This window comes from Oryx dammah, unplaced genomic scaffold, assembly GCF_014754425.2.
Source record: "Oryx dammah isolate SB20612 unplaced genomic scaffold, SCBI_Odam_1.1 HiC_scaffold_24, whole genome shotgun sequence".
NCBI lineage: Eukaryota > Metazoa > Chordata > Mammalia > Artiodactyla > Bovidae > Oryx > Oryx dammah.
This window is the reverse complement of record NW_024070208.1, coordinates 57,539,373-57,552,702: the sequence shown is the minus strand read 5'-3', so window position 1 is coordinate 57,552,702 and position 13,330 is coordinate 57,539,373.

Genomic DNA, 13,330 nt, shown 5'->3' with positions numbered 1-13,330 from the left:
GGGTCACAAATAGTCAGACACAACTGAGAGACTGAACGGAAATTAACTGAACTGAATATGTATTAAGATAATATTTTTCACAGAACTAGAACAAATAATTTCAAGATTTGTATGGAAATACAAAAAACCTCGAATAGCCAAAGCAATCTTGAGAAAGAAGAATGGAACTGGAGGAATCAACTTGCCTGACTTCAGGATCTACTACAAAGCCACAGTCATCAAGACAGTATGGTATTGGCACAAAGACAGAAATACAGATCAATGGAACAAAATAGAAAGCCCAAAGATAAATCCACACACATATGGACACCTTATCTTTGACAAAGGAGGCAAGAATATACAGTGGAGTAAAGACAATCTCTTTAACAAGTGGTGCTGGGAAAACTGGTCAACCACTTGTAAAAGAATGAAACTAGATCACTTTCTAACACCATACACACAGATAAACTCAAAATGGATTAAAGATCTAAGTGTAAGACCAGAAACTATAAAACTCCTAGAGGAGAACATAGGCAAAACACTCTCCGACATAAACCATAGCAGGATCCTCTATGATCCACCTCCCAGAATTCTGGAAATAAAAGCAAAAATAAACAAATGGGACCTAATTAAAATTAAAAGCTTCTGCACAACAAAGGAAAATATAAGCAAAGTGAAAAGACAGCCTTCCAAATGGGAGAAAATAATAGCAAATGAAGCAACTGACAAACAACTAATCTCAAAAATATACAAACAATTCCTGCAGCTCAATTCCAGAAAAATAAACGACCCAATCAAAAAATGGGCCAAAGAACTAAATAGACATTTCTCCAAAGAAGACATACGGATGGCTAACAAACACATGAAAAGATGCTCAACATCACTCATTATTAGAGAAATGCAAATCAAAACCACAATGAGGTACCACTTCACACCAGTCAGAATGGCTGTGATCCAAAAATCTGCAAGCAATAAATGCTGGAGAGGGTGTGGAGAGAAGGGAACCCTCCTACACTCTTGGTGGGAATGCAAACTAGTACAGCCACTATGGAGAACAGTGTGGAGATTCCTTAAAAAATTGCAAATAGAATTGCCTTATGACCCAGCAATCCCACTGCTGGGCACACACACTGAGGAAACCAGAATTGAAAGAGACACATGTACCCCAATGTTCATCGCAGCACTGTTTATAATAGCCAGGACATGGAAACAACCTAGATGTCCATCAGCAGATGAATGGATAAGAAAGCTGTGGTACATATACACAATGGAGTATTACTCAGCCATTAAAAAGAATACATTTGAATCAGTTCTGATGAGATGGATGAAACTGGAGCTGATTATACAGAGTGAAGTGAGCCAGAAAGAAAAACACCAATACAGTATGCTAACACATATATATGGAATTTAGAAAGATGGCAATGATGACCCTGTATGCAGGACAGCAAAAAAGATACAGATGTGTATAGTGGACTTTTGAACTCAGAGGGAGAGGGAGAGGGTGAGATGATTTGGGAGAATGGCATTGAAACATGTATAATATCATGTATGAATCGAATCGCCAGTCTATGTCCAATGCAGGACACAGCATGCTTGGGGCTGGTACACGGGGATGACCCAGAGATATGTTGTGGGGAGGGGGGTGGGAGGGGGGTTCATGTTGGGAATGCATGTACACCCATGGTGGATTCATGTCAATGTATGGCAAAACCAATACAGAATTGTAAAGTAAAATAAACAAAAATAATAATAAAAATAAAAGATAATATTAAGTGTAAAAGTAAAATGGAAGAAATTATAATAAAAATCTCTGAAATGCATAGATCTGCCTTCCTCAGTGACAATGAGAAAATATGAATCCTAACCCATGATTATCTATGTAAAAATATAATTTATCTATAAATGATATGTATTATTTGGCAAGCTAATAAGCTCTACAATATAATTATGAACACTATGTAGTGGAAATATGGAAAGCCTAACAACTGATATTAACTGAGGTCTTTATTTACAAAGTATTTTGAATTGTTAAGATTTCAATGTTTTAGAAAAATATATGTATTTATATCAGAAAGGTATTGTGTGGTAAGATGAGAGAAACAAATAGGTCAAATTAAGAGCCAGTTGAGAAATAAGTTGAATTAGAGATCTATGGTGTCATGGAAACCAGGACAAAAATATTTCAAGAAAATAAGTTTCAAAAACTACCAAAAAGTCCATTCTCATTAAGAATTTGAAAAGATTTGCTTTATTTGAGAATAACAGAAATTTGATGAGATAATCAGAACATGAGAGAGTAGACAATTAAACTATAGAAATATTTTGGTCAGATTTTAAATTAAAAAAAAAAAACAGAAATAAATAGGTGATTGGTGAGGTGATTGAATGGGACCAGAAGAACATATTTTAAAAAAATAGGAAATGAGATGGTTCATGTATATGGGAATGAATTATATAATAATTTAGAAGAGTTGGTTAAAATAAGGTATAGATATAATACTTATGGAATTAATATTTAAGAAAGTGACATAAGATGAGTTTCCCAGAACATAAATAGAACAGACTGGACTTTAATAAAGGCAAAAGCTATTTATGACACCAAACCAAACATGGGTCCAATTGCTCATGCACTGTAAATTCAATCTATGGATGTCAGGTTGCGATGAAGGAAAGTAAAGTGTTTATTGCAGGACACCAGAGAAGGGAATGACAAACCACTTCAGTATTCTTGCCTTAAGAACCCCACAAACAGTATGAAAAGGCAAAATATAATACAATTAAAGATTAAATCCCCAGGTCAGTAGGTGCCCTATGCTACTGGAGATCAGTGGAGAAATAAGCCCAGAAAGAATAAAGAGACAGAACCAAAGGAAAACCAACACTCAGTTGTGGTGATAGAAGCAAAGTCCTATGCTATGAAGAGCAATATAGCATAGGAACCTGAAATTTAGGTCCATGAATCAAGATAAATTAGAAATGGTCAAACAGGAGATGTCAAGGGTGAACACTGATATTCTAGGAATCAGCAAACTAAAATGGACTGGAATGGGTGAATTTAACTCAGATGACCATTATATCTACTACTGTGGGCAAGAATCGCTTAGAAGAAATGGAGTAGCCATCATGGTCAACAAAAAAGTCTGAAATGCAGTACTTGGATGCAATCTCAAAAATGACAGAATGATCTCTGTTCATTTCTAAGGCAAACCATTCAATATCATGGTAATCCAAGTCTATGCCCTGACCAGTAATGCTGAAGAAGCTGAAGTTGAACGGTTCTATGAAGATCTACAAAACCTTCTAGAGCTAACACCCAAAAAGATGTCCTTTTCATTATAGGGGACTGGAATGCAAAAATAGAAAGTCAAGAAACACCTGGAGTAACAGGCAATTTTTTTTCCCTTGGAGTACAGAATGAAGCAGGGCAAAGGCTAATAGAGTTTTGCCCGAGAGAATGCACAGGTCATAGCAAACACCCTCTTCCAGCAACACAAGAGAATACTCTAGACATGGACATCACCAGATGGCCAACAGTGAAATCAGATTTATTATATTCTTTGCAGCCAAAGATGGAAGATCTCTATACATTCAGCAAAAACTAGACCGGAAGCTGACTGTGGCTCAGATCATGAACTGCTTATTGCCAAATTCAGACTTAAATTGAAAAAGTAGGGAAAACCACTAGACAATTCAGGTATGACCTAAATCAAGTCCCTTATGATTATACAGTGGAAGTGGCAAATATACTTAAGGGACTAGATCTGATAAAGTGCCTGATGAACTATGGACGGAGGTTCGTGACATTGTACAAGAGACAGGGATCAAGACCATCCCCAAGAAAAAGAAATGTAAAAAAGCAAAATGGCTGTCTGAGGAGGCCTTTCAAATAGCTGTGAAAAGAAGATAACCAAAAAAAAAAAAAGAGAGAGAGAGAAAAGGAAAGATATACCTGTTTGAATACAGAGTTTCAAAGAATAGCAAGAAGAGATAAGAAAGCCTTCCTCAGTGATCAATGCAAAAAAAAAAAAATAGAGGAAAATAATAGAACGGGAAAGACTAGATATCTCTTCAAGAAAATTAGAGATATCAAGGGAACATTTCATGCAAAGATGGGCTCAATAAAGGACAGAAACGATATGGACCTAACAGAAGCAGAAGATTTTAAGAAGTGGCAAGAACACACAGAAGAACTATACAAAAAAGATCTTGATGACCCAGATAATTATGATGATGTGATCACTCACCTAGAGCCAGACATTCTGGAATATGAAGTCAAGTAGGGCTTAGGAAGCATTACTACGAACAACGCTAGTGGAGGTGATGGAATTCCAGTTGAGTTATTTCAAATCCTGAAAGATGATGCTGTGAAAGTGCTGCACTCAATATGTCAGCAAATTTGGAAAACTCAACAGTGTCCACAGGACTGGAAAAGGTCAGTTTTTATTCCAATCCCAAAGAAAGGCAATGTCATAGAATTCTCACACTATCACACAACTGACTCATTTAACACGCTAGTAAAGTAATGCTCAAAATTCTCCAAGCAAGGCTTCAGCAATAGGTGAACGGTGAACTTCCAGATGTTCAAGCTGGTTTTAGAAAAGGCAGAGGAACCTGATGTCAAATTTCCAACATCTGCTGGATCATCAAAACAACAGAGTTCTAGAAAAATATCGATTTCTGCTTTATTGACTATGCCAAAGCCTTTGATTGTGTGGATCACAACACACTGGAAAATTGTGAAATAGATGGGAACACAAGACCACCTGACCTGCCTCTTGAGAAATCTGTATGCAGGTCAGGGAGCAACAGTTAGAACTGCACATGGAACAACAGACTAGTTCCAAATAGGAAGAGGGGTATGTCAATACTGTGTATTGTCATCCTGCTTATTTAACTTATATGCAGAGTACATTATGAGAAAAGCTGGACTGGATGAAGCACAAGCTGGAATCAGGATTGCCAGGAGAAATATCAATGACCTCAGATATGATGGTTCACTCTGTCAGAAAGAGAATGAAAAATTTGACTTAAAGCTCAACATTCAGAAATCAATATCATGGCATCCGGTCCCATCACTTCATGGAAAATTGATGGGGGAACAGTGAAAACAGTGGCTGACTTCATATTTTTGGACTCCAAAATCACTTCAATGGTGACTGCAGCCATGAAATTTAAAAGACACTTACATCTTGGAGGGAAAGTTATGACAAACCTAGACAGCATATTAAAAAGCAAAGATGTTACTTTAATAACAGAGGTCCGCCTAGTCAAAGCTATGGTTTTTCCAGTAGTCGTGTATGGATGTTAGAGCTGGACTATACAGAAAGCTGAATGCTTAAGAGATGATGCTTTGGACCATGGTGTTGGAGAAGACTCTTAAGAGTCCCTTGGACTGCAAGAAGATCTAACCTGTCCATCCTAAAGGAAATCAGTCCTGGGTGTTCATTGGAAGGACTAATGTGGAAGCTGAATTTCCAATTCATTGGGCATCTGATGCTAAGAGCTGACTCATTTGAAAAAACCCTGATGCTGGGAAAGATTGAAGTCAGGAGGAGAAGGGGACAACAGAGGATGAGATGGTTGTATGGCATCACCAACTCAATGAACATGAGTTTGGGTAAACTCAGAGTGGGACACGACTGAGTGACTCAACTGAACTGAACAGTCAACTCTCTCTACTTTGTGGGTGTTCAGTTTCTGCAAAACAGCATGCAACACATGGCTCAGAATATTATCTATAGCTTTTGAGGAGAAAGTTATTGTCCTTGACTTTGTTTAATGATTAAATTATTACTGTTTTTTCTTGCTTGACGATTTTTCTTTCTGCATTTTCTCACTTTTCTGATTAAATCTATTCTTTGGAACTTGGGGAAGGCCTGGTAGACTAAAAATTGTCTGCAGACAAGAGGCAGGCAGAGGACAGGGGTCCTATTCTGAGAGAGCCCCATAAGGTCCTGTTCAGTTGCATTTATCCACCTAAAGAACTGAGAGAAAAGGAAAACATATTTAAAATGTGTAAATAAAAAATTATAAATTGAATGTAAATTTTAAATTAAATTGGAAAATTGAGGGCAATTTCCTGTATTATCTACTGTATTTTTCAAATATTTATAAACTGAAAAGTGTTTATCATATCAGCAATATTGATATGTGGTAATTTTGGCAAACTTTGGTAAGATGCCCTGATTTTCAAAGGGAGTAATAGGGAATGGCAACTCACTCCAGTATTTCTGCTTGGGAAATCCCATGAATTAAGGAGCCTGCTTGGGCTACAGTCCATGGGGTTGCAGAGTCAGACACAGCTGAGTGACTGAACAACAACAGCAATGTAAAATTAATGGGAAGCTTTAACTGCACATATGAGGCTTGAGGTCAAAGTTCTTGGTAAAGTAATTAATTTGGGGTGATTTTTCTCCAACAATATTGAGCTCTACAGGTGAGCTATTTACTTAGTTTTGTTACGTTAGACAGAAGTTGTCTTATTTAGTGAGATATTGCCCCCCTACACCATGTATATAATAAAAAGGAGAAAAGTATATTTTTCACAGTGGTTATAGTGTATTGTTATTGTCAAATTATGTGATCTGATTTGGTGAAAAGAAAGACTTGCTGTAAATAGAAAATATTTAAGGGTAGTGCATCAGTGAGTATCATATGGCTAAAAGTATTTGTTTTAGAGCAAGCAAGGAAGAAATATAGGAAGTGCTGGAAAAAGGATTTTTTTTTTTTTCAACTTGGGTAAAGAATTTAACAGGTATATTTGTTGAATGAGTCATCTAAAATGGTGGTAACAGTCACCATAATAAAATATATCACAAGAAAACATTATAAAATACATCAAGTTGGGTGGTAAAGACCCCAATAAGTTAAGGAATATGATTGAAAAAACGATAATGAAATCTGGGAGGGACAGAAACAGTTAGTATAGCCAAACAGTGTTCTTTAATGGAACTCATGCTTGTGAGTTAAGAAGGAGGTCTAGTTGTTTTGCTTGTAGCAAAAGACAAGTGAGCTAGTCCCACTTATTGAACCTTAATATGGGAAGTGGAAAAGAAAAACACAACTTGCTTAATAAGTTATGGATGATACAGTGTTTTCATGGACAAAATGGCTAAAAACAAGAAAGAAATGAAAGGACATTAGAGAAATAGTAAGACTTGAGGAATCCTGCTAGTAGTAACTACAGTGCTCACAGATCTGAAAGGGATGTGGGGATTCAGTCGGATTAGAAATTATACAATACCATTATTATGGAAATCTTAGTCATAAAAGGTGATTTGAGAGGATTAGATTTTTTATTTTTGTTTTTAAGTATACAGTGCAGTGTTGTTCATTATAGACAAAATGTTATATGTCAGGTATTTAGAACTTATCTTGTGTTTAAGCTAAATAGCATCTCTCCATTTCCCCCTCCCAACAACATCTGTCATTCACCATTCTACTCTGTTTCTGTGACTTTGTCTATTTTAGATACCTCACATAAGTCACATCCCACAGGTTTTTTTTTTTTTTTTCCTTCTATGACTAGCTTATTTCACCTAGTAAAGTCCTCTATGTTAATACATATTGTCATATGTGGCAGATTTTTTTTTCTTTTTTTTAAGGCTCTTTTTATTCAGTTGCTAAGTTGTGTCTGAATCTTTGAAACCCCAGACCAGGTTTTCCTGTCCTTCACTATCTCCTGGAGTTTGCTCAAGCTCATGTCCATTGAGTCAGTGATCCCATCCAACCTTCTCATCCTCTGTCGCCCCCTTCTCCTCCTGTCTTCAATCTTTCCCAGCATCAGTTCTTTTCCAGTGAGTTGGCTCTTCACATCAGGTTGCAAGGTATTGGAGCTTCAGCTTCAGCATTAGTCCTCCCAATGAATATTCAGGGTTGGTATCTTTTAGGATGGACTGGTTTGATCTCCTTGCAGTCCAAAGAACTCTATATAGAGTTTTCTCTAGCACCACAATTCAAAAGCATCAATTCTTCAGCGCTCAGCCTTCTTTGTGGTCTAACACTCACATTCATACTTGACTACTGGAAAAACCGTAGCTTTGACTATACAAACCTTTGTCAACAAAGTGATGTCTCTGCTTTTTAATACAGTCTAGGTTTATCATAGCTTTTCTTTCAAGGAGCAAGCATCTTTTAATTTGGTGGGTTTTAGAGCCTAAGAAAACAAAATCTGTCACTCTTTCCACTTTTTTCCAGTTTGTTTGCCATTAAGTTTAAGGCTGAATAATATCCAATTGTATATATATATTGTAAATGTAATATCTTCTTTCTCCATTCATTTGATGGATGTTTAGTCAATTTCCACATTCTGACTATCGTGAATAATGTTCTAATGAACATGGCAGTTTAAGTTATTATTTGAAATACTGACCAGTTTTATTTTTGTTACATGTCTAGATTTCTGATTGGCAGATCATATTGAAGCTCTTTTATTGTTTGTTTGTTTTAGTTTTTAAGGAGCCTCCATACTGTTTTCCATAGCAACTACACTACACTATTTTGCATTCTCACCAGCAGTTTTCCAAACTTCTATTTTTTTCTACATCTTTACTATTATTTGTCATTACTCAGTTTTTTGATGAGCTGTCCTAAAGAGTGTTTTAGTGCATCATTATGATTTTAATTTTCATTTGGAGTCCTTTTTATATTTTAAAACTTGGTTTATTTTTGTCTTTGCTCTTCAGCTAAAGGTGTTCCTTGTATATTTTTAATATTAGCTGTTATGAGATATGTGATTTGCAAATATTTTCCCCTCATTCCATAAATTGCCTTTTTCTGAGTTGTTTGCAATGCTAAAGTCTTTGCTTTGATGTCATCCCACTTACCTGTTTTTGTTGTTGCTGCCTGGGCTTTTGGTGTCATATCTGAGAGGACTGGGTTTTTAAGATGTTGGAAATAAACAGAGATGTCACAATTGATGGGAATAATGTAGTTATTCTTTAAGAAGCACTGTAATACATTCAGATTATGAAATTGGGAACATGGCCTGGGTTGAATGGTTATATTGAATTATTTGTGAGAGAATGATGAAAATAATATATATATGTATGTGAGTCTATGTGTAATGTGTATATGATTTTCCACGTCTGGACAAATTATTAACCTCGCTGACTCTTACAAGTAATTTCATTGAAGCAGAAGAATACGAGGATCAGAGTTCTACCAATTTAATTTTCTAAATTAAATTTTAAAGGAATATTAACTATTAGCCCATCTCTTTCCTTGTATAAATTGTGCAAGGAAAGATTACATAAAATCCTATCTGAAAATTAACAATTAAGACCTGTAATTGCAAAATGCTTAAATGTTAATGAATTTTATAAAACATTTATGAATTAGATTCAAAACGCATACTGATTAAAATTAGAGGTCACACAAGCCAATTAACTAATTAATAAATATCATTGTAGAATACATTATATAATGTGCCAAATGTTTTTAATACCAAGCTGATCCAACACAGGAAATATGTGATCTGGGTTATAAATATTAATGGTTATCTTTATAAATCTTATATAATAAAAAGTAGGAGGAAAATTGGTTAACCTTTTTCATATTAACAATATTCAATTTGAAGCAAATTCAGAGATTTTTTTATTTTTAAAGAAACAAGAGTTAGGACATATTGAGGAAAGAATAGATGCAGTCTCTATATCAAATATGTCCAGAAAAATAATTTTAAAATTAAGTTCATTGAGGTATATCTTCCTTTCTCATCCTTTCTCTGTATTCCCTTTTAAACTATAAATTTTGGGCTTTCTGTCAAGAACTTTCAAAGATTTTTAAGTTTTTCATGTCTGCAAATTTTGCACATTGTTATGTTTTGTATGCTGATTCAGTTACACATTACTCATTTATGGTTATTTGCTTCTTTTATTTCTTGGTATTAGTCATGCATGCCTGGATGCAAATCAGATGTTTGCCAGATAAAGATTATTATGTCATTTCTTCAGCTGCAGATACTTCACCACCACCACACCAGTAGATTCATTCAGCCACACATAGTTAAATCAGATACAATTGTAAAGACTAAAAATTACTTAAAACCAACTAAAAAGTGGCTTACTCAGTAAAATGGTCATTGTCTCAAATAGCAGATTTAATGGAAATAGGGTCATTTCAAGATGGGATAATTTAGAGCCATATGAACATATTTGGCACCCGTTTCATCATCATTTTGCTGTGCCATCCTCAATATATTGATAGATTCTGGTTTTAGGATTGCAGGATGTCTATTGTGGGAATAAACAGTAAAAATATGAAGCTATCCAAGAGAGAGAACAATCAAATTCCTGTTTAATACTTTTTGTTAGCAGGGAAATACATAATTTTCTAGAAACTCCCCAAAGGACTTTCAATTCTCATTAACTAGAATTGGGTCAGAAAATTTCTTCTGCAAAAATAAACAAATAGCAGTAAGGGAATAAGATAATCTCTGTTGTCCTAAACAAATTATTTTGTACCCTTGAACTAGACAGTCTCATTCCCTGAACACGTTGCCATTAATGAACTTTCAAACAAAACTGGAGCTATGTCATCAAAGCCAAAGTGGAAGTATTGAATAGGAAAGCAACCACATTGGGTCATTAAGAAATAAATAACTTTTTTTTTTTTTCAAGGCACTCTTTTGGTTTGTGTGATCTCAGTTTAGCAGTATCTCAGTTACATTGCATTTTGCACTGCAGAAGACATTTAGCAGTTACTGCTTATGGAGGTTTAGTGTGACATTTCTTGCTGAATTTTTCATATCTTTATGCCTACTGAGTTCTTAACTGGAGTAAATGGCATAGCCAATGTTTTTACCAAACCTATGTAAATTAAGGTAAGATAAAAGGCAAAGTAAAGTAAGGTAAGAATCTGATCATAATCACATTCATCTCCCAACATGCATGTTTTTGAAGTTCAAAAAGTGAAGGGCCTTCTGGAAAGGAGAGAGCTTTGTTAAAGTTACCTCACTACTTCAGGCAGGATATGAATAGAAAAACCATTTTAATTTCATGATCATCCTCAGTACCACTACTCATCAGGAAGGTAAGAGAAGCTACTGATACTAACAAGAAGAGCAATGCATAAGAAATATTCTTTGTCTTAAAGACAAAAATAAAATTGTAGACTTGTGGAACCAATTGATATCAATCAGATTTGTCACTTTCTTTTCTTGAGGACCTGTGAGTGAGCAGATTGCTGAGTGATGATCAGAAACCAAATAGTATCGTGGGAGGTCTGTTGCATGTCAACCACCTGACCCACCCCCCGCCCCCCCAAAAAAGCAATGTTTCAAAGAAAGTGGCCACAATCTTTGACATTAGCACCCTTTAGATATTAATACATTTGATATTTTGCTCTTTAGCTCCAGGATGGTTACATAGACCCCCTTGCTGCTAAGTCACTTCAGTTGTGTCCAACTCTGTGCGATTCCATAGACAGCAGCCCATCAGACTCCCCCATCCCTGGGATTCTCCAGGTAAGAATACTGGAGCACGTTGCCATTTCCTTCTCCAATGCATGAAAATGAAAAGTGAAAGTGAAGTCTCTCAGTCCTGTCTGACTCTTAGCTACCCGATGGACTGCAGACTACAAGGCTCCTCCATTCATGAGATTTTCCAGGCAAGACTACTGGAGTGGTACATAGACTCCTTTAGTGTATTATAACTATCCATATTGAATATGAATCTATCACACCTTTTTACATGCTGTGATTAACTTCACGGAGCCCAAACCTACTGCTAATCATGGTCTCTAGCCTACTTTCTGTCTCTGCCCACTATTTTGACCACAGATTAAATCCACAGGTTATATAAGATGATAATGAACATGACGGTGATGATGTTATTTTTAAAAAATTAAGCAAATTAAATACTCACTACCTCCTAGAATAGAAGCAAATGTCTATAGGCAACTTTTTTTTTTAATTAAGAAACATTTTGACATTAATTATATATTTCAAATCAACACACTTCTTTTAGTCTATGCCTTTTTTAAATGTACACACACAAAAAGATAAATAGAACTAAAAAATGAGTCCGTGTCACAAATTAATAGGTATTTTGCTATATATTTCAGATGTTTGCTATGTATTTTATATATTGTTTGCTATATATTTTATACCTATGAGATAGAACAGTTATTCACTAACACAGAACCATATTATATATGTATATGTTGATCCAATTTTTATCTGGAATCTGGTTTTGATATAAATTCATTGTAAGATTATTTTTTACATCATTACATGTAAAAGTCTTGGAATAACTTTATTTCAAAATGGAAAATAGGAGAAAGCAGAGTTATATTTAACAAAGTACATTTTGATGTGAGTGTTTTTGTCAATTTCTCCCTGAGTTATGAGAACAAGAAAAACAACAACAAAGGAATAAACCTCTTCTTTTATATTCAAATGTTTCCTGGAGACTGTATCCTTCAGTGGAGAACTACTCTTTCAGATAAATACATCATTTACTTCTCTATTCTTATGTCTTGATTTCTCATCAGTATATTTTATTTTATGAAATTTCATTTATTCTTTCTGTCATTATCTAACTCCAAGAAATGGAAGAGCCAGGGACCCTGTTCTGATATTTTGGTTTTTGTCCATCTAAAATTATTATTTAATTTCACTTTGGCACATTTTGAATTACAGTTATATATGGATGACTCTTTTGAATCTTGAATTATTTATGATACAGCATAAGCCTCTTTAACCAAGAAACCACAAAATAAAATAGTTTCAATGATGTAAAATTTTATTTTTCACTCATATTTCAGTAGAAGGAAATGGAGATGGGGAAAGAACTACAGCACGTAAGATATTCTGTGTCCCCAGCATGCAGAAAGTAACTTTTGCTAACTAATTCTGTGTGGCCAGCATTATCCTATCAAAGTCAGACAAACACATTAGAGAAAAAGAAAACTACAGATAAATATCTTATGAATATAGATGCAAAACTCCTGAATAAAATATTAACAAACCCATTCAAACTGCATATTAAAAATATCATACACAATGACTAGCTTATTTAACGTATATGCAGAGTACATCATGAGAAATGCTGGGCTGGAAGAAGCACAAGCTGGAATCAAGACTGCTGGGAGAAATATTAACAACTCAGATATGCAGATGACACCACCCTTATGGCAGAAAGTGAAGAGGAGCTAAAAAGCCTCTTGATGAAAGTGAAAGAGGAGAGTGAAAAACTTGGCTTAAAGCTCAGCATTCAGAAAACGAAGATCATGGCATCTGGTCCCATCCCTTCATGGGAAATAGATGGGGAAACAGTGAAACCAGTGTCAGACTTTATTTTTTGGGGCTCCAAAATCACTGCACATGGTGATTGCAGCCATCAAATTAAAA